Source organism: Sebastes fasciatus, chromosome 3 (genome assembly GCF_043250625.1).
Source record: "Sebastes fasciatus isolate fSebFas1 chromosome 3, fSebFas1.pri, whole genome shotgun sequence".
NCBI classification, from domain to species: domain Eukaryota; kingdom Metazoa; phylum Chordata; class Actinopteri; order Perciformes; family Sebastidae; genus Sebastes; species Sebastes fasciatus.
The window spans coordinates 27145111-27151147 of NC_133797.1; positions in this window are offsets into that span (position 1 = coordinate 27145111).

A 6037-nucleotide genomic window follows, 5' to 3' on the forward strand; every position below is an offset into this window, starting at 1 on the left:
ATAAAAATAATAAAATAAATAAATACAAAAAAACAACAACAATAAAATTAAAATTAAAAATAATTATTATTATTATTAATCATAATAATAATCATAATAATAATTAAATTATCTCCATTATTCCTGTTGCCCTTCAGTAATTAATTAGAAGATTGTGTACTTTCTCAGATGTCTTTCCTATCAGATTCTCCCATTGTAATATTTCCATCATCTACTCCTCTGATGTGCTTGTGTTTTCTTCTTTTCTAATGAGTTTTACAGATTGTGATGCTGTGCAGATTAACATTACCGACGCCGGCTGGTCTGGAGGGTGAACTGGTATTTACAACAGTTCACAACCATAGACAAAAATAAATGAATGAATAAATAAATGACTCGATAAATAAATAAATATGTCATTAGATGTAATGTGTTGTAAATGTAATTCACAACTTATACTTATTTTTTTTTTTATTATTATTGTTATTTTTAATTTACTTATTTTTCAGTTTTTTTTTGGTCCTTTCCTTTTTTTTAATTCTTTTTATTATATTTTCTTTTTGTTTTTGTTAGGTATATATTTTATTTATGTTGCTATCGGATTTAATTCGTTTATATGTATAAATGTAATTGTTTATGAAATTAACTCTGCTTATTTAATGGTGCAGTAATATTGTTATAGGGATAGGATGGGGGGGGGGTATAATTTGTTTATACAATTATTTATTGGATTTTGTACAGAATACCAATTAAAAGACTTTGAGCAAAAACAAATATGTCGTTAAATGTAGGAAAAAATAATATTAAAAATAATTGTAGCCATTAATTAATTGATAAAATGTGGCATAAATTGATATTTAATTTTATTTCTTTTTCTTTGTATTAATTCCCTTATTTATTTACTCTTCTGTTTAATTTTCCCTTTTATCTATGTATTATTTCTATTAATTACAAAAATATTTATTTTTTATTTATTTCGTATTTGTTTTTAAATGCATTTATATATGTATGTATTTTTGCATTTATTTATTTATTCCTGCACGATTTTCCCTTTGCATTTCACCCCTCATTTATTTACCCACATTTATTTATAGCTGGCTAGCGTATAGTCCATCTTTGCACTCAGGTGCATGACACACGTTGAGTGACAGCCAGCTCGTTTGCATAATAAGGCAGAAATGCAGAAAGAAATGTAAAAAGACGTGTAGAGAAATGTATAAAGAAAAGAATACAGAAAAAAATAGGTTTTGGGAATTAAATAAGCAAAATTAAATAAATAAATAGATGCATTTAAAAATAAATAGAAAATAAATAAAGATTAAATGCAAAAATAAATAAATAAAAAATGCAAAAAAATAATAAATACATTTAAAAAATAATACAAATGTATACATAAATAGATAAAAGGGAAAATTCCTTTTTTTTCAAATATTTTTTTGTTTTGGCAGATTCCGTCCTCCATAGCTTCGAGACTAGATATCATTTTAGATTTTGGATATCATCACATCTTAATATAGAATTGTTTTCTTTTCCTGGTTTTAAAGGCTGCATTACAGTGAAGTGATGACATTTCTATTATTTGCCTTTACCCACATAGTCATTATATCCACATTACTGAAGATTATTTATCTAAATTCTCATTTTGTAAATGTTTTGTAAAAGCACCAATGGTCAGCCCTACAATATTGTGTAATATCAACATGGTGATATTGATTTTCTCCTTATCACCCAGCCATACAAACATTCCCTAAAGGTTATCTAATGGTTAATTAAAAAAAAAAAAAAAAACAAGCTTGAGAACGAGGAGTTTCTGGTCGGTCTGGGTATCATCGGATAATCCGTTTTTCCTTTGGAATTCAGAAAGGAAAAAACGTTTTTTTATTTTTTCGTTTTAAACCAAAAACCAGAAAACGGCCGTTTTCTCGTTTTTGGTTTCTGAATCAAAAAATGAAAAACGAACCCAAACCGGGCCGTTTGTTTGTTTTTGCGAATTCCTTTTCTCATTATTCGTTTTGAATTGAAGAACGGAAGTCACGTGGGTTTTTCGTTTTTTCGTTTTAAACCACAAACGAAAAACGGAATCACGTGGTGCTCTGTTTGTTTTTTGTTTCCAAACGAAAAACGAAAAAAACAAATTAAAAAAATTATCCGATTTAGTTTCTTCAAGTTTCTTTCTGTCATTTTCTCTTTTGAATCGAAGTGCGGAGAACGGCAGTCACGTGACCAGGAAGTGAAGGCAAACATGTCAAAATAAAAGCCAAGAAGATAGTGTGGTCATATTATAAAAGTGTAACATTATTTAAGCACAGGATCAAAGTAACAGTAGAAGATAAATAGACTAAATAAATACACAAATAAATACATACATAGATATTTTTTTGTTTTGTTCTTCTCATTAACACATGAATATCTTTTATCCAAAAAGTGTGTGATAAATTACAGGGAGGGTCTCTACAGATGTTATACAACAGGGAGGGTCTCTACAGATGTTATACAGAACTCTCACATAATTGACAATTTTCTCTCTCACACCCTTACTATGGGCTGTTTCTTTATGTCGGCAGGTGAGAAGCACTATGTGGCTAATCCTTTCAACACACCTGACACTTCCACCTGATCCCCTGCACTCCATTAGGAAGACTGTAGCCGAGTAGTTCTACATCATGATAATGATGATTTTTCAACCAGCGATTATGAAATTAATGCCAGCTAGACAGAATAAAGCTCTGTCTGTCATGACAATACTGTACTGGACTGAAGGCCACTCCATCACTCTAGATACTGTAGATTTAACAGATACCTGCTGTCTTCAGACGGCTGTAAAGAGTCACCCGAGTAAAGGAAAGGCTTTCAGTACAGTTCTATTGTCATGACAGACAGAGCTTTATTCTGTCTAGCTGGCATTAATGTCATAACCACTGGTTGAAAAATCAGCCTTATCATGATGTCGAACAAATTAACTAAATTACATATACTACCAAATAGACTAGAAATGATTGAAAAGCATCATAAACCACCAAACAGAATACAGAAAGTTAGTGATTTCAGTTTTTTAGTGAACTGTTGGATTTATTATGTACAAAAGTGCTTACAATGACCTGAAATAACCTGCTTATAAGGGAAGCTGAAAACTGTTGTATTGTTTCATGATTGCTCAATAACTGTCTCTCAATTATTAGCTTCTAAGGGCATAACTCAGGGTGAATGAATGAAGGACTTGGGGCTGTTCAGTTGTTGTTGCACTGTTTTGTTCCTTGACGAGGTGATTCGGTGACTGTAGATTTCTATATAGTCACATTGTAATAATCTCCGGCAGCATTTGGAGAGGCTTTGAACTACTCAAGGGCGAGGACAGGGGGGAGGCACACGGGACTGCATGTTCTGTTCTTTTCACAAGGTCACGGGAGGATGGAGTCAGAAGAATAAACAAAAAAGAAGATATGCAGCAAAAACATCACGTGCCATAAGCTCATGAATATTGATATTGTGTAAACCATAAAAACGCTGGATCAGGGATAGCTCGGGGTTCAGACTTCGCGAACTGACCCATGCATTGTATGTTGTCAGGGACACGTTGATTGGATCCAGAATTCTGTAAACTCTGTTATCTTACTTATGCAACATTAATTGTTCGGAATAAATTGTATTATTATGCTTTAACCCGTCTGTTTGGAAAATCTCTTTGTCACACAAGATTAACCAACACGTAACTGTGCCCTGACCTCTTGGAGGTAGAGGGCCGGTTCCTTCAGAACTCAGGCTGATTAATCCTCATATTAGACTATGATGTCTGAAGGTTGGCAAACATGCTGATCAACCATACTTATCTATCATTGACCATGTTTATTGACTTGACTTTTCATCTATAAATGCGTCAAAATTGAAAATTTGACTGAAAAGAAAATCCTTGGGGATTGAGGAGTGGTGACCTCTGACCCCTACGGTGGGTAACGTCACAGAAGGCCCACTCATAAAATGCACTGACTTCACTGGTACCGAATCTCCCTCCAAACTAAATTGTAAAGCTGACGGCCCCTCAATATGAACTGATCAATACAATCAAACTTTATTGTCCACCAGGGTGGATTTTTCTCTTCGGCTCACAAAACACAGAAAACAACAGACAGCAGTTAGTAAAAAACAGAGACAGGTTATGTTACACATTAAAAACAGTTCATGTCAGTGTCTGTGGCTCAGATCTGCTCAGTCACTGTGTTGAGTTAAGAGTATTGATGGCATTTGGGATGAAAGACTTTTTAAACACATGTTTAGTTGCCAGAGGGGCTCTATAGCGCCTCCCGACTGGCTGCAGAGAGGATGGGAGCTCTCTGCCAGGATACTCCTCGCTTTCTTCCTCGTCCTTTCTGTAAAAAGTTGAGTCAAGGGCTTTTGGGGTTTACCACCTATTTTGCCTGCCATTGACACAATCCTAGACAGTTTATTCTTCTATCTACAGTGTAGGTGACCGTACCAGGCAGGAAGGTTAAAGGTTAAAACACTCTCAACAATAGTTTTGTACACTAATTCTAAAATCTGCCGGCTGACACCGAGGCCACTAAGTTTCCTTAGAAGATAAAGTCGCTGTGAGCATCTCTTGAAGATATACTCTGTATTTTCAGAGAAGCTCACCTGGGTGTCCAGGACTGTACCGAGGTATTTAAAGTGTTCCACAGTTTCAACATGTTGGCCATCAAGTGAAACTGGCTCTGTGATCAAATGTTGTTTTGTGCAGCACATGATTAATTCTTTCGTCTCAGCCACATTGATTTCTAGCTGGCTAGTGTGACACCGTGTTTGAAGGGCTGTAGTGTGGGCCAGATAGGCAGCTTCACCTAGTGGGCCTGTTTTCTGAAAAAGGCCAACTAAGGCCATGTCATCCGCATACTTAAACAGTCTAAAATGTTTCTCATTGGTCATAAATTCATTAGTAAAAAGAGAGAATAGCACAGGGGAAAGAACACAGCCTTGTGGGCAGCACGTCTGACATGTTCTCCCTGACACAGACCCTCTGATCCACAGAACTAACCCTGTGTTGATGTTGAGATCAAGGAGCCTTTTCAGGAGAATATGTGTCTTCATTGAGTTAAAAGCTGAGCTAAAATCCACAAATAAAGCTCTGGCATAACCTTTAGGATGCATAAGGTGTTTTGTGACGGTGTTAAGCAGTCAGCACAGCGTCTTCTGGGCCTCTGTTGCTCTTATTTAAGCGAACTGGAGCAGATCTAGCTTAGTAGCCACTGTGCTGGTCAGGTGGCTGGCAAGAACTCGTTCCATGGTTTTACACAATATGGAGGTTATTGCGATAGGCCACAGATCATTTGGCTTACTTGCGCCTGGCTTTTTTAGCACAGGCCTAATTATTGTGAATTTCCATGATTTTGGTACAGTGTAGGTGTCTAGGATATATAATTAATTAGGCTTTTTTAGGTACAGTATGTATTTATTTAGCCTATTTATCTTCTACTGTTACCTCGATCATGTGCTTAAATAATGTTACACTTTTATAGAATGACCAAACTATCTTCTTGGCTTTTATTTTGACATGTTTGCCTTCACTTCCTGGTCACGTGACTGCCGTTCTCCGCTCTTCGATTCAGAAGAGAAAATGACAGAAAGAAACTTGAAGAAACTAAATCGGATCGTTTTTTTAATTAGTTTTTTTCGTTTTTCGTTTGGAAACAAAAAACAAACAGAGCACCACGTGATTCCATTTTTCGTTTGTGGTTTAAAACGAAAAAACGAAAAACCCACGTGACTTCCGTTCTTCAATTCAAAACGAATAATGAGAAAAGGAATTCGCAAAAACAAACAAACGGCCCGGTTTGGGTTCGTTTTTCATTTTTTGATTCAGAAACGAAAAAATAAAAAAACGTTTTTTCCTTTCTGAATTCCAAAGGAAAAACGGATTATCCGATGATACCCAGACCTTATAAGCTTCAATAAACCTGAAGAAAACATGCACAGCTGGAGGGAACTATTAAAAGTAAACGCCAGCCTGCATGTGTCTTTAATCTGCTTAAATCATGAAAAAAACAAAAACAAACTCAGCTCCACCCCC